A 20,862-nucleotide genomic window follows, 5' to 3' on the forward strand; every position below is an offset into this window, starting at 1 on the left:
TTTATTTATTTATTTGAGAGAATGAGAGAGAGCAAGCACATGAGAGGGGGGAGGGTCAGAGGGAGAAGCAGACTCACCGCCGAGCAGGGAGCCCGATGCGGGGACTCGATTCAGGGATTCCAGGATCATGACCTGAGCCGAAGGCAGTCGCTTAACCAACTGAGCCACCCAGGCGCCCTAAAGCACTGTTTTTTTAAAGAATTTTTTTATAGCAGTTTTAGGTTTATAGCAAAATTGAGTGGGAGGTACAGAGATTTCCCATATACTCGCTATCCCAACTTATGCAGAAATCTCTTCCATTATTTTTTTTTTAAAGATTTTTTATTTATTTATTTGACAGAGAGAGACACAGAGAGAGAGGGAACACAAGCAGGGGGAGTGGGAGAGGGAGAAGCAGGCTCTCCGCTGAGCAGGGAGCCCGATGCGGGGCTCGATCCCAGGACCCTGGGATAATGACCTGAGCAGAAGGCAGACGCTTAACGACTGAGCCACCCAGACACCCCAAATCTCTTCCATTATTAACATCTCCCACCAGAGTGGTATATTTGTCACAACTGATGAATCTACATCAACATAACATTGTCTTCCAAAGTCCATAGTTTCCTTTAGGGTTCATCCTGGACAGATATATAATAACATGTATCCATCATTGTAGTATCATACTATACTAGAGTAGTTTCACTGCCACAAAAATCCTCTGGACTCCACTTATTCATCCCTCCCACTCATCTTTTTACTGTCTCCATAGTTTTGCCTTTTCCAGAAAGTCCTATGGTTGGTATCAAAAAGTATGTAGCCTTTTCAGATTGACTTCTTTCACATAGTAATGTACATTTCAGTTTCCTCCGGGTCTTTTCATGACTTGGTAGCTTGTTTCTTTTTTAGCACTGAATAATATTCCATTGTCTGGGTGTACCACAGTTTATTTATCCATTAACCTACTAAGGGACATCTCGGTTGCTTCCAATTTTTGGCGATTATAAATTGAGCTCCTATAACATTTGTGTGCAGGTTTTTGTGTGGACATAAGTTTTCAACTCCTTTGGGTAAATACCAAGGAGTAGGATTGTTGGATCATATGTATATTTAGTATGTTTAGCTTGGAAAGAAGCTGTCAAACTGTCTTCCAAAGTGACTGGACCATTTTGTATGCCCACTAGCAATGAATGAGAGTTCCTGTTGCTCCACATCCCTGCCAGCATTTGGTGTTGTCAGTGTTCTAGATCTTGGCCATTCTAATAGGCATGTAGTATATCTCATTGTTTTAATTTTCACTTTCCTGATGACGTATGATGTGGAGCATCTTCTCATATGGTTATTTGCCATCTTTCTGTATATCTTCTCTGGTGAGATATCTGTTAAGATCTTTGGCCCATTTAAATTTGTGTTCTTTGATTTCTTCTTGTTGAACTTTAAGAGTTCTTTGTGTATTTTGGCCAACAGTCCTTTATCAGATGTATCTTTTGTAAATATTTTCTCCCAGTATGTGGCTGGTCTTTTCATTCTCTTGACAGGGTCTTTTGCAGAGCAGAAATTTTTTTATTTTAATGAAGTCTAACTCACCCAACTTTTGAGCAAATTGAAAGAGCTGCTTTGGTGATTTCTAATTGAAACAGTGGAGTTTAATAATATACCCAGAATCTAAAACTAAATGCATAAGCATTTTGAATGTGGAGGTGTTAAGAGCTTTGAATAAGGTATAAAAAAATTAAACATACACATTACTTAAATATATATTTTTCTCTCGTTTCAATCCCATGATGTTGTAACCATAAAGAGAAATGGCTGCATATTTCTCCAGTGTGTGAAACATGCATGAATGCTGGGGTAAGTAGATGAATTTTAGGCTAAGATAATGTCAAACATTTTCCTTTTTCTATAATGATGATGAATTTTTTAGAACTGACATACAGTATATTTTATTAAGGTTAGGAATTGAGTTGAGACATTTATTTGAGGATTAGTCCTTTAAAAGAAGACATAATTTCACTTCAATTTTCCTTTACTCATAATATATTAATATACATTAGGTTAACAAGCAGTACTATGGGGTAGAATGGGATGAAAATGAGAACTGCAGGCTCATTAAAAATATTTTGGGTTCTATTTTCAAAAGTGCTTAATATTTTATTGAGCGTTCTGAATATAAATCTAGGGACAAGGAATGCTGCCAGCATAAACACTTACTACAACTTGGAATGTCAGGTATGCATCAATGATCTCCATCAAATCTTTGATGTGAAGTATCACTATTAATAGAATCTGGTTGACTTCCGATTTAGGATGACATCTGGACTAGCTGTTTGTGTTTCAGACTCTAAATTAAATGCGTAATAAAAAATCAGAAAAATATGAGAACTCATAATAGCACTGAAAGGAAGAATTGATGACCAGATCCAGCATGTATGGCTGAGCAGGCTCTGCCCTATACAGAGCACCCAGCTGACAGGGGTGGTCACTTGCCAAGCTTTGCCCTCTTGGGCTTGAGTCTTCCCCAAAGGAATGCCTTTTTCTAAGTCAGAAAAAAAGCATCAAAAGAGTAGCTGTAACCCTGCCAACAAGCATCCTAGTGACAAAATTTTACAGGATTTCCAATCATTTCCAAGAACTGTGGGGCTGAAATGGACATAACCTTTGTTGCCTGAGAATGAGGAAATCTGCTGGCCTGAAGAACAGTAATAAAATGATCTGCCTCATGGCACCTGCTAGTGAATTGGGCAGTAACCCCACTACTATGTGTGACCTGTACATAGTATTTGACACCTCCTTGCCCCAATGTCCCCCATTAGTACTTCTCTCTATTATCATTTTTGGAGCTGTGGTTTGGATCATACCAACATGATCCCAATGGAAGTGGATAAATGTGATGCTCCATACTTAAGGATATGTGAAGTCAATAATGAAAGGGGATGAGCAGACAGAGCTGTGGGTTTGACTATTTCTCAGACTTTGATTTTTCATATATGGTTCCTATCAAGGAAAAGACCAATGATTGTTTCTGATTAACCAGGAATTCTCCTCTTCATCCTAAAATAACTAGGCAATAAGGGTAAGGTCTCACCTCAGGTCAATACCTATAGTGACAAAATTAATAAATGTCAGCTTCAGGACAAAAATGTCCCTGTGATCTGTGCATGTCTACTTGTCTCTCAGCTCCATATCTGTGCTGAGGAACTAATAGAAATCAGGCAGATAATGAGAAGAACCAAGGAAAATCCATACATCTGGTTAGTAAGGGCTACAGAATGATTGGAATGAGAAAATACAAGACAAAGCATCCCTTTGAAAAGATTATACTGCATAAAGGAAGAAAACAGAGTTCTCAAAATGCAGAGACAATGAAACTTTGGAAAATGGTTTACCAGACGTGTAAGTAGATGGGAAAAATCTGCTTTGCATTTTCTGTGAAAAAAGAGATGTCATATTAGACAAGATATTAGACTAAGAAAAGGAAGGACCTAGTTAAGAGGCAGGGAGAAATAAAAATAAAGTTGGATAAGTTAAGGCTGTAAGGACATAAAGCATGCAATGGCAAAATTAAAATATGATTTGAACATAATCAAGGATGGAATCTAATACTGCAGAATATTAAATCAGTGATTAGAGTAAAAGCCTGAAAAACTCTCTCAAATGTCAATCGAAAGGACAAATAGATGAAAACCATGAAATGGATAGTGGAAAGAAACTGCTCTAACTTTTTCCTGAAGAAGAGATCAGAGTAAATAGAACAGAAATAGCAACCAAAGATATATCAGAAGATATATCCAAAGCAATTGGAGGTGGAAAGGACTGCATAAGTTTTGAAACATATTAGTGAAAAGAGACCAAACACTTTGACATATCCTGATAAAAATTTTGATATGAAATGATTTATCAATTTATTTATTTATTCAGCAAATATTTTGTGAGTGCTTGCTATGTGCTAAAAGTTAGGGATGCAAAGATGACCAAGACACAGTCCTACTTTAAAAGAACTTAGTGTCTGTTGTGGGTAACATACATAGGAGAAGCAGACTGTTGCTGCACAATGTGGTATTATAATATTACAATAGTGGTCAGTATAGGGTACTTTGAAAACACACTGGAGTCCAGGCTTGAGAGGGTAAGGGAAGTTTTCCTAAATCTAAAATATGGTAAGAATTCAATAAGAATACAGGAAGAAAAGAATTAATTACTTGCAAAGAAAGAAAAATAGACTATCTTCAACATTAAACTTCAGAAGCTGATTAGAATAACATCTACAGATGCATGGGAGAGTTTTAACTTACAAAGTCTATAACCACCCAAGTTATCATTCACATAGAAAATGAAAACAAAGATATTCTTTGATACCTGAAGTTTCAGAACTATACCACTCATTTCCTGAAATAGTTGAAGAAGGGAATCAATTTTTTTTAAAAAGGAAAGGTAAAATTCTGAGATAAAAGAAATATTTGTAAATATTGGAAATAACTATTAGATTAAGTGAAAATTTGTAGCAAATATAATAAGGCTATTAAAAGTAATTTTGAAGATATAAGGTACACGTATAAATAAATAATTTAATAATAATGTATTCTAAAATTCCTGTTTATAGCAACAAAAACTCAAGTGGGTGGAAGAGAGGTGGTAAAAGTGAAAAGTTCTAATTTACTATTTTTCTTATCTTCTACTTGTAAAAATAAGGAAATGATAGATAGGATGTCATTCTAACTATGATAATTAGACATATTATTTTAGGGTGGTTTTTTTTTTTAATGTGAAGGTAAGTAACTACAAGTAGAATTCAAAATTGTATGTTTATTTTCACATTAATAGAGGAAGAAAGAAAAGAAAACATTGCCCCATATAACAAAAATATAAAACTCTTACTTCCTGACATTAAATCTGTCACTCAATAAGGTAACTCACATGAGTACTCCTCTGCAACATTTCTTGCATGCATATACTTTCTGTCCTCATTGTTACACGTTGTCTTCATTACCATTCTCTGTCCCTATTGCCACCCCTTGTTCAAGCCACCATCAATTCTTATGTACCATACTAGCCTCCTAATGGTTCTCCTCATTTTCTCTCTTGTCAAATTCCAAATGTTATACTCAATGAACTCCAGTAAGATAAACTCAAAGAGATCTATACCAAAGCACATTATAATCAAACTGTTGAGAGCCACAGATGAAAGAATCTTGAAAGTAGTAAGAGCAAGGTGACTCATTATGTACAAGGGATCCTCAGTGAGATTAACAGCCAATTTCACTTTGAAATCATTGAGTCTAGGAGGCAGTGGGATGACATATTTAAAGTGCTAAAAAAAATAGATGTCAACCAAGAATTCTCTATCTGGCAAAATTATTCTTCAAAAATGAAGGAAAAATTAAGATGCTCTGAGATAATCAAAACCTGAGGAAGTTCAGTGTTAGTAGACTTATTTACCTGATGAGAAATGATAAAGGGAGTCCTTTAGGCTTAGATAAAAGTCTACTAGACAATAATTGAAAGGATTACAAAGAAAAAAATTTGGCAAAGACAATTACATTGATGAACATGAAAGCAAGCATAATTATATTTTTGGTTTATAGGAACTAAGCTGTATAGGAATAAAATTTTTGCATATTATTGAAGCTAAGTTGGTATTCATTCAAATTGGATAGTTATAAATTTAAATTGCTAATTGTAATCACCACAGTAAGCACTAAAACAATATCTAAAAATATATATATATATATATATAAAATAAAATGAGAAGGGAATAAAATGGTACAAAGCAAAGGATCAATTAAACACAGAAGAAGGCACTAATGTGAGAAGTGAGGAACAGAAAAATGGTATAAAGCATACAGAAATCAAATAGCAAAATGGCAGATGTAAGTCCTTCCTTGTTAGTAATTTTTTTAAATATAAATGAATTAACCTCACTAATCAAAAGGCAAAATTTAGCAGAATGGTTAATATAACATGAGCAAACTATGTGCTTACTACAAGAGACTTACGTTAGATCCAAAGACACAACTAAGTTGAAACTAAAATGATGGAAAAAAGATTTTCCATGCAGACAGTAATCAAAAGAAACATGGGGTAGTTATATTAACACAAAATACCTTTCAAGTCAAAAACTGTTACAAGGGACAAAGAAGGATATTATATATTGAAAAGGGTCACTAATCAAAAAGATACAGCAATTATACACATTTACACATCAAACAATAGATCCCCTAAATATATGAAGCAAATATTGATAGAATTGAAGGGAGAAATAGACAGTACTACAATAACAGTTGGAGAATTTACTACACCACTTTTAATAATGGGTAGAAAAATAGAAGATCAAGAAAGAGAGAGGACTTGAATAATAGTGTAAATCAACTAGACCTAACAGGCATATATAGACCATTCCACCCAACAACAGAATACACTTTCTTCTCAAGTAGATATGGAACCTTCTCCAAGATAAACAAATGGTAGGCCACAAAAAAGTCCCAATATATTTAAAAAGAATGAAGTCATACAAAGTGTCTTTTCCAACCAAAATGAATGAAGCTAGACAGTAATAACAGAAGGAAAACTGGAAAATTCAAATATGTGCAAATTAAGCAACATATTTTTAAACTAGTGATCAAAAGAGGAAATCACAAGGGAAATTAGATTTACTTAGAGATTAATGAAAACAAAATTGTACCATACCAAGCCTTACAGGATGAGTGAAAACAGTGCTCAGAGAGAAATTAATAGTAGTTAACATCTACATTAGAAAAGAAGAAAGCTCTGAAATCAATAACCTAACTTTACACTTCAAGGAACTAGAAAAAGGAGACCAAGCTAAACCCAAAGCTAGCAGAAGGAAGGAAATAATAAAGATTAGAGCAGAGATAAATGAAATAGAAAAAAAAAAAAAAGCAATAGAATCAATGAAGTCTAAGTTGGCTCTTTGAGAAGATCTACAAAATTGACAAAATTTTTCTATACTTATAAGAAAAAAAGGAAGAGAATAATAAATAACTAAAACCAGAAATGAAAGTGGGGACATTGCCACCAACCAAATAGAAATAACATGGATTCTAAGAGACTACTATGAATTATAGGCCAACAAATAAGATAATGTAGTTGAGATGTAGAAATTCCTAGCAACACACAATGAAAACTCAAACAGAAGAAACAGAAAATCTGAACAGACCTATAACAAATAAAGGGATTGAATCAGTAATCAGAAACCTCCCAACAAAGAAAAGTCCAGAACCAGATGGTTTCACTGGAGAATTCTATCAGACACTTAAAAAAGAATTAGCACCAACTCTCCTCAAACTCAAAAAAAATAGAGGTGGAGGGAATAGTTCCTAACTCATTTTATGAAGCCAGCATTACCATGATATCAAAGCCAGACAAAAACACCAGAGAAAAAGAAAATTAAAAACCAATATTCTGGGGCACCTGGGTGGCTCAGTCATTAAGTATCTGCCTTTGGCTCAGGTCATGGTCCCAGGGTCCTGGGATCGAGCCCTGCATCGGGCTCCCTGCTCGGTGAGCCTGCTTCTCCCTCTCCCTCTGCCTGTCGCTCCCCCTGCTTGTGCTTGTGCTCTCCCTCTCTGTCAAATAAATAAATAAATAAATAAATAAATAAATAAATAAATCTTAAAAAAAAAAACCAACCCCCCCCAATATTCTTTATGAATAAAGATTTAAAATTCCACAAAATGCTAACAAACAGAATCCAACAGCATATTAAATAGATTATGCATCATGACAAAGTGTGATTTATCCCTGGACTGCAAGGGTGGTTAAAGAAAAAAAAATTATTCAGTGTAATACACCACATTATGGAATAAAGAAAAAACACCCCACATGATGATCTCCATTGATGCAAAAAAGGCATTTCACAAAATCCAACACCCTTTCATGATTAAAAAAAAAAAAAAAAGACTTAGAAACCTGGAATAGAAGGGAACTTCCTCAACATGAAAAAGAGTACTTATGAAAAACCTCCAGCTAACAACTAACTCAATAGTGAAAGACTGAAACATTTCCCCTTAAGAACAGGAACAGACAAGGATGCATCCTTTCATCACTACTATGCAACATTGTCCTGAAAGTTTTAGCCAGAGTGATTAAACAAGCAAAAGAAATAAAAGGCATATAAATTAGAGAGAAGTAAAAATAAAGGGGCATGAGTGGCGCAGTTGATGGAGCATCGGACTCCTGGTTTCAGTTCAGGTCGTGATCTCGGGGTCATGAGATCAAACCCTGTGTGGGGCTCCACACTCAGTGCAGAGTCTGCTTGAATTCTCTCTCCCTCTCCCTCTGCCTCTTTCCCCTGTGCTCACTCTCTCTCAAATAAATAAATAAATAAGTCTTAAAAAAAAAAGAAAAAGAAAAAAGAAAAAATATTTCTTTTATTTTTTTTTAAGATTTTATTTTTAAGTAATCTCTACACCCAACATGGGTCCCAAACTCACAACCCCAAGTTGCATGCTCTACCAACTGAGCCAGTCAGGCATACCAGGAGTAAAAATATTTCTATTTGCATATGACATTATCTTATATGTAGAAAATCCCAAAGAATCTACAAGAAAGCTAGTAGAGCTAATAAATGAGTTTAGCAAAATTGCAAGACACAAGAGCAATGCTCAAAAATCAGTTATGTTTCTATACATCATTAATGAAAAATCCAAAAAAGAAATTAAGAAAATAATTCCATTTATAATAGCATCCCCCAAATAAGATATCTAGGAATAAATATGACCAAAGAGGTAAAACACTTGTACATTGAAAACTACAAAACATGTAGACGAATGAAGAATGAAGAAATATCTAAATAAATGGAAAGACATTCTGTGTTCTTGGATTAAAAGAACTAATATTGTTAAGATGACAATGCTTCTCAAAGTGATCTACAGATTTAATGTAATCTATGTCAAAATTCCAATGGCCTTTTTTTTTTTTGTCAGAAATGTAAAAGTTGATTCTTAAATTCAGATGGAATTGCAAGGGGCCCTGAGTAGCCAAGAGAATACTGAAAAATAAAAATAAAATTGGAGGACTCATACTTTCCAATTTAACAACTTACTATAAAGCTCCAGTAACTAAAACAGTGTGGTATTAGCATATGGATAGTCATATGATTAATGGACTATAATTAAGAGTGAAGAATAAACCGATATGTATTGAGTGAATTGATATTTGACATGGGCACCAAGACTATTCAATGAAGAAAGAATAGTCTCTTTAACAAATGATGTTAGGACAACTCACAGCCATAATCAAAAGAAGGAGGTGGACCCTTTTTCTCACACTATATATAAAAATTAACTCAAAATGGATCTAAATGTAACAGCTAAAACTATGAAACTTTTAGATCAAAACATACAGGTAAATCATTATGACCTTAAAGTTGGCAATAGATTCTTAGATATGATACCAAAATCATCAACAAGAAAATAAAAAATAAATTTGACTTCATAAAAATTAACAAAAAATGGGCATTGAAAGATATTATCAAAGACATGATCAAAAGACAATTTACAGAACGGGAGAGAATATTTGCAAATCATATATTTGATAAGACTCTAAGAATACAGAATATATAAGGAACTCTTAAAGCTCAACAGCAAAATGACAAACAACTCAATTTAAAAATGGCTAAAGGACTTACAGACAGTTCTCCAAGGAGACTATACACATAACCAGCAAGCACATGAAAAGATGCTCAACATCATTAGTCATTAGGGAAATGTAAATCAAAACCACAATGAGGTACCACTTCACATACACTAAGATAGCAATAATAATAATAACAACAATAATGGAAAATAACAAGAGTTGGCAAGAATGTGGAGAAATCAGAGCTCTCATACATTTCTGGTGGGCATGTAAAATGGTTTGACAACTTTGGAAAACTATTTGGTTCTTCCTTAAAAAGTCAAACAGAATTACCATATGACCCACTATTCCACCGCTTGGTATATTCCCAAGACGAATTGAAAACAGGTATTCAAACAAATACATATAAATACATGGTCATAGCAAAACTATTTACAATAGCCATAAAGTGAAAACAGCCCAACTATTCTACTCAACAATAGATGAATGGATAAACAATTGTGGTATATACATACAATAGAATATTGCTTGGCCATAAAAGGAATAAAGTATGGAAATATCCTACAACGTGGATGAATCTTGAAAACATTATGTTAAGTAAAAGAAGCCAGTCAGAAAAAGTCACATATTATATGATTTAACTTATATGAAATAGCCAGAACAGGTACACCCATAAAGACAAAGGACAGATTGGCGGTTGCCGGGGGTTGAGGGGAGCAAGGAAGGTAGAGCACCTGCTTAATGGGCCCGGGGTTTCTTTTTGGGGTGATAAAAGTGTTTTGACACTGGATAGAGGCGGTGGTTGCACGACACTGTGAATACAATAAATGCTACTGAATTGTTCATTTTATCATGTTCAATTTTATGTTACATGAATTTTACCTCAATTTTTTAAAAAGGGAAAGAAATAAGAAAATTTGAATAAACTATGCCTGAGTTAATAAAAGCGTGTCAATACTGGTTCCTTAATTGTAACACACATACCATTCTAACGTAAGATATTAGAAATAAGGGAAATTATGTGATGAGGTGAGGCAGGGTGGTAATATGGAAACTCTGTTGTGTTTGCTCAGTTTTTCTCTAAATCTAAAACTGTTGTAAACAAAGGCTATTAACTGAAAAAAACTTGCTTGTTCTAGATAACTCTTGGATCAAAGAGGAAATAAAACTACAATTAAAACCATAAAATAATGATGATGTGAAAGTAACCTATAAAAAGTTGTAAGATGTAGTTAAAATGGTGCTCAGGAAATTCTTAGCCTTAATACTTTCATTAAAAAACAGGAAAGAATAAAAATAAATGAAATAAGCATTTAACTCAAGAATTGAAAAAAGAAAAAGTAAAATACTGTAGTCTAATAAGAGACATTAAGAAAATACTAATAAAGATGGGGCGCCTGGGTGGCTCAGTTGGTTCAGCTTCCAACTCTTAATTTTGGCTCAGGTCCTGATCTCAGGGTCCAGAGATCAAGCCCCACATCAGGCTCCCTGCTCAATGGGGAGTCTGCTTGAGAATCTCGCTCTCCCTCTCCCTCTGCCCCTCCCCCTTAAATAAATAAATAAATCTCAAAAAAGAGAAAATACTGATAGAGATAAAAGCAAAAACTATCTTAAAAAAGAGCGAATCATAAAATGTTAAATCCAAGAGATAAATTCTTTGACATGTCCAATCAGGAAAAAAAAGAAGAGAGAAAACATTAATGAACAAAAGTAGTAGTGAAAAAGATTACCTACATAGTTATGGAGATGATGCAAAAATACAAGAGAATGCTGTGTATGCTAATACCTTTGAAAAATGTGATGAAAAGGATCATTTATAAACCATCTAAACTGTGTGGAAAAAATAACATTCAACCCAGCTAGATCAATAACAGTAGAAAATATTGGAAAGCTTTTAAAGAATTACTTCCAAAAGTGGGTGCCAAGGACAAACAGTGTGAAGATTTGCTCTTTAAACTTTTCAAGGAGCAGATAACTCTTGTTAAACTTTTTTAGAACATGGAAAACTTTGGTGTTTTTATCAAAAAATAAAAATACAAATTAATTTCACTTGTGAAAATGAAAGCAAAAGTTCCCAACAAATTACAGATTTCTTTTAGCATATGTTTTCTTAACATAAATTGGTGTAAGATTAATTAATCTGGACACACATTTTGCATATCGCTGTTGGTTATAACACAGTTGTGGCTTGCAACTAACACAGTCATCATTGGGAGAAAGCTTTTTTGCACAAAGCGTAGGAACAGCTGCTTTGTTTGAGTATCTGGTTGCTCTGCCTGGATAGGGTTCCTTGGCTACGCCACATTGTTTTCATTCTTTTCTGTTAATTTGAGTTGTGAACTGAATTGTGAAGCCAAAATAATAGAGAAGAGGCATCTATGCATGTGGATTAAAGAGAGAATGAGGAAATCTGTAGGTTTGGTTTGGTTCATTTTGGTCAACTAATTTATTATTTTAACTAGAGCAATACCTAAATATACTTTATAATTATAAACCTACCTTTAGTATGGAGGCATGATTTTTGATAACATAGAATTTTTAAATAAGGCAGTTACTGCATTGTGTAACAGCAGAGCATTACCTCCCTTAAAGTAGAAAAACCTTACAGTTATCTCTAATAATACCAAAAAGACATTGAATATAGGTTAACATGAAGTCTTGATATACCTTTCGTAAAATAGAGTGAGAAGTAGATTTGGTAGTTATTTGGTTTTTATGATAAACGTATTTATCTCAAACCAACAGCCATCATCATTCTTAATGTTAACCACTAGGGAAATTCCCACTGAGATCAGAACAAGACAAGGTTAGCTGCTATCTCCTCTGTTATTAAACACTGTTCTAGAAGTTTTGGTGAGAAGAAAAAAAAAGAGGAGAAAAAATTATATTTTTCTTAACTAGGCATCCCATGTGAATTACCTAAAGCAATTTGGAACAAATAGAGGATCAATATAATAGCTGGATAAAAGATAAAAATATGAAATCAAGAACTTTTCTAAATGCTAGCAGTAATTAGTTAGAAAATACAGTGGAAAGAACATCCTTATCCAAACAGCATCCCCAACCCTATACACAAAGAAGATAAAATATATTGGAATACATTTTATAATAAATACATAAATAAAATACATTAAATAAAATACATTTTATAATAAATGAAGAATCTGTGGTGTTTTCCGAGGCCTTAATACATGGAGAGAAAACAATATGTGCAGACAGGAAGGTTCTCTTACTGTAAGGATGATCATAATTAATGTGTAAGTTCCATGAAATTCCAACTAGGACTTTTTGGGCAGAATTTAACAAACTGATTTTAAATTTTCCAGTGGCCATCTCTTTCATTGTCACAAATGTTTAAGAGAAGTAACTGGATGTTGCTTTGGGGCCCTAACTAGCTGCTTGCAGGAACCTCAGTCAGGTTGGACGTAGTATACAGCACCATGTCCCCCGCTGCATGGAAGTAGACTAATATGTACACCTGTGCATGGGTAGAAGTGCATCCTGGAAGGAATGAGGGGAATGGGGTGGGAGAGTGAGCAGAAGGGAGACCTTGAAATGACTTCTAAGCTTCTACGAGTGACTTGGCTGATCTGTGACTTTGGCCAAGTCATCTTCCTCCCTGCCCCCCCATCACTCTGCACTTTGGAAAAGACATCTCAAAATATGATTTCAATATTGTAAGAGGGCAGAGCAATGGGTAACAGAGAGTCATAAGAAAAAGAAGCAGTATGAATTCAGGTTTGAGCTCTGCTCTGCCACTTATTAACTGGAAGATCCTGTGACTTTTTTTCTCCAGCACACATTCAATAAACGGCAGCTATTGGTGTTGATAATGATTTTCACTGTTTAATCTTTCCAAATTATCAACTTTTCTTAGGATTATTCTTAAGAAAATACTACATAATCTTTAATATTCATTTTTGATTGTGAAAATAAAGACCAGTTGATACCAATAAGACTGGATTACTACCATGGTGAAAGTTTAAATGTTCTAAGATAGGAAATGCAATGTTTTCTGTAAGGTTAATACTTTGCTGTAAAAAAATATTCATTTATGTGTGTTTCTTAGGAGATGAAAAAATACTAACCTTGAGTTAATTTTTGAATGGACACCCTGGATCAGACCAGAATTGATTTTTTAAAAATTTAGTCCCCCAAAAGTACAAATATATACAGTATTAGTTTACGTTCAACCTAGTAAGCTATATACAACTTAATTATGCCAAACACATATCTTTTAAGTCTTACATTATGTTATAAAAACCACTCGTTGGAGAAGGCTTATATATTACAGATATAAACTTAAAAAAAACCATTTCAAGTAGAGACATAAATTTGATCTTAAGGGGCGCCTGGGTGGCTCAGTCGTTAAGCATCTGCCTTCGGCTCAGGTCATGATCCCAGGGTCCTGGGATCGAGCCCCTCATCGGGCTCCCTGCTCAGCGGGAAGCCTGCTTCTCCCTCTCCCACTCCCCCTGCTTGTGTTCCCTCTCTCGCTGTGTCTCTCTCTGTCAAATAAATAAAATCTTTAAAAAAAAAAAATTTGATCTTAAAAGTTGAGAAGAGTGTAAAAAGATCACAGTATTTAAAAATTATCTTGAGTCTTGGTTAGGGACCCCATCTTTTAAGGGCCAAGTGTCCAATTATGACAATGAATACAGAGACATTATCGAATCATGTCATAAATTACTCACTTTACAGAAGCAAGAGTAGAACAAATCTGCAACATTTCAGTCTATGACATGCAGGCTACCTTGCTAGGTTGAGAATTGGTAGGAAACAACTAAAATTTTGGTTACCTCTTCTCCGGGTTATCAGTCTTCCTCCACAGACTAGTGCTCTTGAAAGACGTGGTCAGTTACAGAGTCTGGAAGCTTTTATCTGCAGGCTCTAGCAATGCTGCCCAAACTGACCTGAGCTCTCCCTTGTGTTGCTCTGGGAACTTCCACTGAGAAATCCCCTAAATTGAAGACTTCCTTATTTGTAGCTCTCAACAACCAATCATGGCAAGATATTGAAATGAAGGAAAGACTACCAGCATATGTTCTGTAAACCACCCGTGACTATAGCTCTGACTTCCTTTTGAATCAAAGATACTTTTCTTGAATAGTTAGGGCATTTTAACAAAAGTCCAGAAATTGTAAACACAAAAATATTTTTGGATTAAGCACATTTTCATGTAAGAAAATGTTAAAGTCTGTTCAAAAAATGGCTTTTTTTTTAGCTTTTAGAAGGCACTTTTTTTTTTTTTTTTTTTTTTAACCTAGGCAGTATACTTCTAAACAGCAGGCAAAGACTAGATTTGAGTGTGGTTGTCTTTGCTTCAAGGCCTACGGAGGTCACGAGGATGAAGCCTAGTAATAATGAAGTTTGTGCTGGATTCCAGAGAACGGTCTCGGAGATGGAGAAGAAAGATGAAGCGAAAAAGGCTCTTAAGACAGCTTTCTCCTTGGGAGCTAAAGGTGCCCTGTTCGTGTGGATGAGAGCATGCGTGTTCCAGCACACAGGGGAAATGCTTCATAAATGCATCTATTTTTCTCAGGCTACTTGGAACAAAACATGAAGTTTTACATGCAAAAGGAAGGCAGCATATGCACTGCAGACATTTTTCTTTGTTAGAGCTGGAAATGTCCTGAGACACCATATGTTCCATTACCTTTTTATTACAGATGAGGAAACAGGAGAGGGTAAACGCTCAAAGTCATAAAGAAAGTTAGAGGTAGCTGAGTCTTTTGAATCCAAGTGCATTTCCTTTTTTTACTGGACCACACTCTTAGTACATCAAGTTACTGAACGGAAAATGTGACAACAGCAACAAAAGATGGACAGTCTCTGTTCAATTCCTGCATTTTGCAGATGAGGAGTTTGAGACTTCACCTGAAGTCCCACTGTTAGAAGGACTAGAATTTAGAGCTTCTGATTCTCAGTCTGGTTTCTTTTCTACTTTAACACCCTGCCCTCTCTTAAATTAGATGTTAAGTAAGCCTGAGATATTTCTACTCATGATGAAATTAATCTGTGAAAAGGAAATACGTTTTAAGCCATCTAAAATGATGAGTAAGCGTGTAATGAAAAACATTCCATTTACTAATCTAACATATAGTGAAGTATTAATTTCTTTCGGCACTTGTGTTTTACAACTATCTTACTGATAGCAAACATTAAACTTTCTTGTATGCAATGGAAAAATAAAACCTATCTAATATTGTAAATATTGCAAAATAAAACAAAAAATGGAAGGAAAACTTTCTTCTCAAGAATTTATATTTTTGCCTGAGCAGAATTTTAAAAACACAGCTTTTTTTTTTTTTTTTTAAAGCAGTGCTGATGAGATGCCCCTTTGGTCTTTCCATTCTGTGCCCTTTCCCTCTTCTATTTGCTTTGGCACGTGAGCTTGGCTGATGCCCAAGCTCCAGCAGAACTGGCTAGTCCTGGGAGTTTGGTCTCAACCTGGTGGGCGCTGGTGGCAAGAGGGTCTTGAGGCAAGACAGAGAAGCGGCAGTTAAGAGGAGTTTTTTGAGGAAATTCTGTCCGAATGCGTGGAATTTAACCTCTGCCACTGAGCAGTTCTGGCTCTAGGCAAAACATGTGAGACAGATGGAAGTTTTTATCTTTGTTGTCTCTGGCAGTTCCTTTTCCTACTCCCTCCCCCTCCTTTTTTCCTCTCAGAGTCATACACCACGTGACCAGGCAGATAGAAATTGAGAGCTTACCGTGGGGGAGGAAGGAGCAAACTGGCACCAAGCCAGGATGGCAAAGGTTAGGGTACAGTGACCACGGCAGGAGGAGACGGGACGGTGCTCCAAGGCCAAATTAGAGAATGAGAGGCCAAAGTCAGGTTCCCGTTTAGGCAGAGGTGAATGGCCAAGGAGTTCCTAATCAAATAATGCAGATATCACCACCTTGGGGCCCCAGGGTTCTCAGGGCAGATTTGAGTGAAAGGCCTCCCTAAGAAGAATCCCGGGAAAGCAGCGTCTTCCCTGGGGACAGTAGTGGGCAAAAAGGCCGGGGCTCTTCATTGCCGGCTGGGATTCAGGGATAAGCTCTCTCCTCCCTGAGGGGACGCAGATATCTGCAACTCTGAAGCTAGAAGCTAATTCAGCAGCTGGGCTGCCTAGGATAGGTGTCCTATGGAGGAATTTGGTTCAGATGATCACATGGGAAACTTCAGGGTGGATCCTTGCTCCAGGCATGCTATTTGTGGAAGCAGCAGAATTTTCTAGCCTCTATTTGCCGGCAGGCTGATGCTCTAGGATTTTTATTGGCCCATGGCCAAAGCAGGGCTGGAACCTGCAGGGTTAATAGATATTCTTTTTCTGCTAACACCCCTATCTCTGTAAACTGCACTGGAGGGAGTAGTTAGTATCACTAATTTGCAACTTAATATAAATTTATGTCAAAGTACTGCTTCTCTGGTGGGAATATTTGCATTTTATATCTTAGAGAGTTGTAGAGTTAAAGGTGTCCCCATTTAATGGAATTTCTGGCCATAATGAATGGGGAAAGGAGATGTGGTTGAAGTAGGAAGAGATAGGGAAAGGGAAGTAGCCTTACTCTTTACAGTTCTCATACTTAGCTGTAATCTCAGTTAATGACTGGCTTTATATTAGTAGGGATGTGTAGTTAGCATGCTTGCTCAATTATTTATTCAATAAACATTTATTATCTATTATGTGTTAGGTTGTGTGCTGGATATAGGGATTATTAAAAGGCTTTTTCTTGCCCTTGAGGAGCTCATGACCTTAAGGAAGAGACAGATAGGCAAACAACATTTTCCTGTGCCCACTACCAAAGGCAAGAGCAGAGATACAAGGTGCTTGTGGGCAGAGGCAGTCCCCAGAGCTTGAGCAACTCAGGAAGAGATGCCTAGATATCCAGGGACTGAATAAGCAAAAGGACCAAGTGTTAAAAATGTATTTTATGCCTTTCCACTTTGATTTCTTTCGGGCTAAACTTGTGACTTTTTGCTTATTTCCAAAGCTTTGTAAGTAAAGTTTCTCAAAAAAATCTTAATTTGCTTTTTAACATTGTAGAGGGTTATTTATAGTCTTGATGATAGACACTGTTTTAGTGTTCCTGGTATGTTTCCTTAAAAAATAAATGTGTGAAGTACACAGATAGACTGAATAGTTAAGAAGTACCTCAGATCTGTTATTTTTGAGAACAGGAATTAAAGTAGGGCTGTGGCTTCCCAGTACTCTGTCCTCTTCATCTTATGATGGCTATGTATTTTGGATTATCAAAATAAAGAGGACACTCAGTGACGTATGATAAAAAGATTGATAGAACTAAAATCCAAAAATATCTTGACAAACCCAAGTTATAGGCCAACGCCAACATGAATTTTAATAGTAGTTATAAAGTTGCCTAATTACTAATGCCATTCCTACCACCATCCTAGAAACAAACAAACAAACAAAACAGGAAAAAGTGGCCTAAGCCCAGAAAGGGGATGATGAGATGTAACTTAGTAGAAGTCATACAAACACAACTTAAGAGTTTTATTCGAGGTAGTAATCTGGGGATGCTAAAATGCTCCAAAATGAATAGGAACTTGAATGCCCCCTAGAATAAGGAAAATGCCAGTCTTGCTTTCAGACCTAATTTTCTGGGTACCACTCTTTATTTTTTTTTTATTTTTTATTTTTTTTAAAGATTTTATTTATTTATTTGAGACAGAGAGAATGAGAGACAGAGAGCATGAGAGGGAGGAGGGTCAGAGGGAGAAGCAGACTCCCTGCCGAGCAGGGAGCCCGATGCGGGACTCGACCCAGGGACTCCAGGATCATGACCTGAGCCGAAGGCAGTCGCTTAACCAACTGAGCCACCCAGGCGCCCCTGGGTACCACTCTTTAAGATGACCATAGACGAACTAGTTGTAAAATACTCATCCATATTACATGTATATGATTGCAGGAATGGAGGATGTTTAGCTCAAAGAAGATGAGAAGGAGATGACAGTGTTCAAATATCAATTAAATTCTTCTATATAGCTCTAAGATAGACTCAGACTGGTTAAGTAGGAACTACAAGAAAAACAAATTTTGGCTCACTATGGAAAGATCAACATTCCAATAGTAAGAAGATGAGATCGATCACCTTGGGAGGTAATGAGTTTCCAATTACTGGGAAAAATCAAGCAAAAGATGAATGACCACTGCTTGGGAATCTTGCAAGGGCATTAAAATCTCAGATTAGATAATAATGGCTAATACCTATGTAGCATTTACTATGGGTCTGGCACAATTCTAAGTACTTTACATGTATTATTTCATTTAATTCTTATAAGTACCCTATAAGAAGGGTGCTCTCCTATAGATACAAAGACAGAGGCTTAAAGAAGTTAACTAATTTAACCAAGTGCACATAGCTTAGTTAATGGAAACGCAGACATCTGTCTCCAAAGTCCATACTTTTAACAACTTCACTATACTGCAGCCAGGATGCCCATTATAGGGCACTTTATTTAATACGGATTCTCTCATTCGCTGATAATATGGAATTTTAGAGGCGGTAAAAAGAAGTTCAGATGTTTTCCCTACCAATTTTTATTTCTTCTTATGCCCAATTTTGCAAGCTTCCAGACTGACAAGAAGTTAATGAACTGAGAATATACCACCTCCAATCCCTGCTCAACATGCACTAATTTGGCTTTAGGATAGGATTGTAGGTATGGTGTAATCAGAGACAACAAGATGATGGAAAAGGAAAAGGAGGGCTATGCAGAAGGGGGCTCTTGCTGAGCAGTGGAGGAACGATTTAGACTTGATGCCCTTTCTTAAGTGCCAATTTAGGAAAATAGGGCAGACTTGGAGCAGATCGAATGTCGTTAAGGCAGATGACAGTACACATTTTGTTCGTGAAGATTTACTTACCCTTCAATTTTTTTCCTTTCTAATCTGTTATGTATAGTTTAGTGAGTTGCACACACACACACACACACACAAACCCCATGGTACTTTCTACAGGGTATAAGGTGAACTATCTAATTCTCCACTAAAAATCTCGGTAAGTTGACAAAATTTCATCAGGGAATAAAGGCACCTCACCATAGAAAGTCTGTTCCAGGTGTTATGTTTTCAACTTTCTCTTTTAGTGGACAAGGTAGCAATACATTTAGTTTATTGCCAAATGGCCCTTTTATTTTGATCTATGTACTGGGATTCCTCCTGTCCAAGGTTAATGAGAACCACCGACCAAAAGAATGAATCTCACAGGCATTTTCTTTCTTTAAACCGAGAAACCCAGAAAAATGGTTTAGATATTAGAATAAAGAAAATAAAAATTACTCGGCTCCTTCACAGAGATCCACAATTTATAAATGGTAGAAAACAAATGTGCATTACTGGAAACATATTTCCAGTAATGGATTTATGAATTCATGAAATTGAAATTGGTGTGAGATGCTTAAGGTCATCAATAATTTTCTACGCAAACACACACAGTACAGTAATTTAGTCCTGATACACTTTCTAATATTAGCAAAATTAATAGTTCATACTCATAATTCTCTTGAGGAGATTAAAAAACCACATTAGCCCATCTATAAACTCTAAGACGCAGTGACAACGAGATAGAAATTAGAGAGAAGAGAAAAGAAGGAGAGACAAAAAAGATAATCCATAAACTCTGAGTTTTTCTGTAGCTTTAATAAAATAAGTCAGACTTTCAAAGATATTTGCCCTTTGGAAACTGTTCAGCTTGACTCCAGGGGGACACTGAGAGGCTTAACTAGTTGAAGCTCACAGAAAGATTTCAAGGTTCCTTGTGTGTTATTTATTCTTCAGTTTACCAATTATCTTTTAATTTATCATATTTGGAGGGATGCCAGAGCCGTGATGAAAGAGTCAATAAACATGGTTCTAAGTAAAATCACAAGCTATTGTTTGGGGGGGAAAGACTGAAGTAGTGCTAGCCATGTAGAAGTAATTGTGTGTGTGTGTGCGCGCGTGTGTACATGCTATTCTTTAGATAACCTGGTTGAATCCCTTCACTTCAAAGAGGAAGAAACTGAGACTCAAAGAGGTTGATGTTCTCAATATCAAACAGCTGATTGATGGTGTTGACAGATTTCCACTGGCATTAGAGAACCTAGCTCAAAAGTACTTCATCATCTCTGACTATAATTCGAGGATGCGATAAAGGTTTGAAAGCAGAGTGAGATGTGATTAGAGAACGTTTTCTAATCACTCTATTGGTGTGTGCTTTGTCTCTTTTGTTATTTGGGATTTGGTTTTAAAATATTGTTTGAATGGGGAGAAAAGCTTCTCAGGACACCTCTTTTCCATGTCA

General features: G+C 35.9%; 1 protein-coding gene across 1 annotated transcript in view; it reads right to left on the minus strand.

Annotated features, from left to right (window-relative positions):
• Nucleotides 1-14,491, minus strand: part of TANK (TRAF family member associated NFKB activator) — a 95,484-nt gene extending 80,993 nt beyond the window's left edge. Inside the window, exon 1 of the mRNA XM_035007911.1 lies at nucleotides 14,370-14,491. The gene's annotated coding sequence lies outside the window, so the exon portion shown is untranslated. The remainder of the gene's footprint in view (nucleotides 1-14,369) is intronic.
• Between the last annotated feature and the right edge of the window lie 6,371 nt (nucleotides 14,492-20,862).

Source organism: Mirounga leonina, unplaced genomic scaffold (assembly GCF_011800145.1).
Source record: "Mirounga leonina isolate KUSES-001 unplaced genomic scaffold, KU_Mleo_1.0 Mir_151, whole genome shotgun sequence".
Lineage (NCBI taxonomy): Eukaryota > Metazoa > Chordata > Mammalia > Carnivora > Phocidae > Mirounga > Mirounga leonina.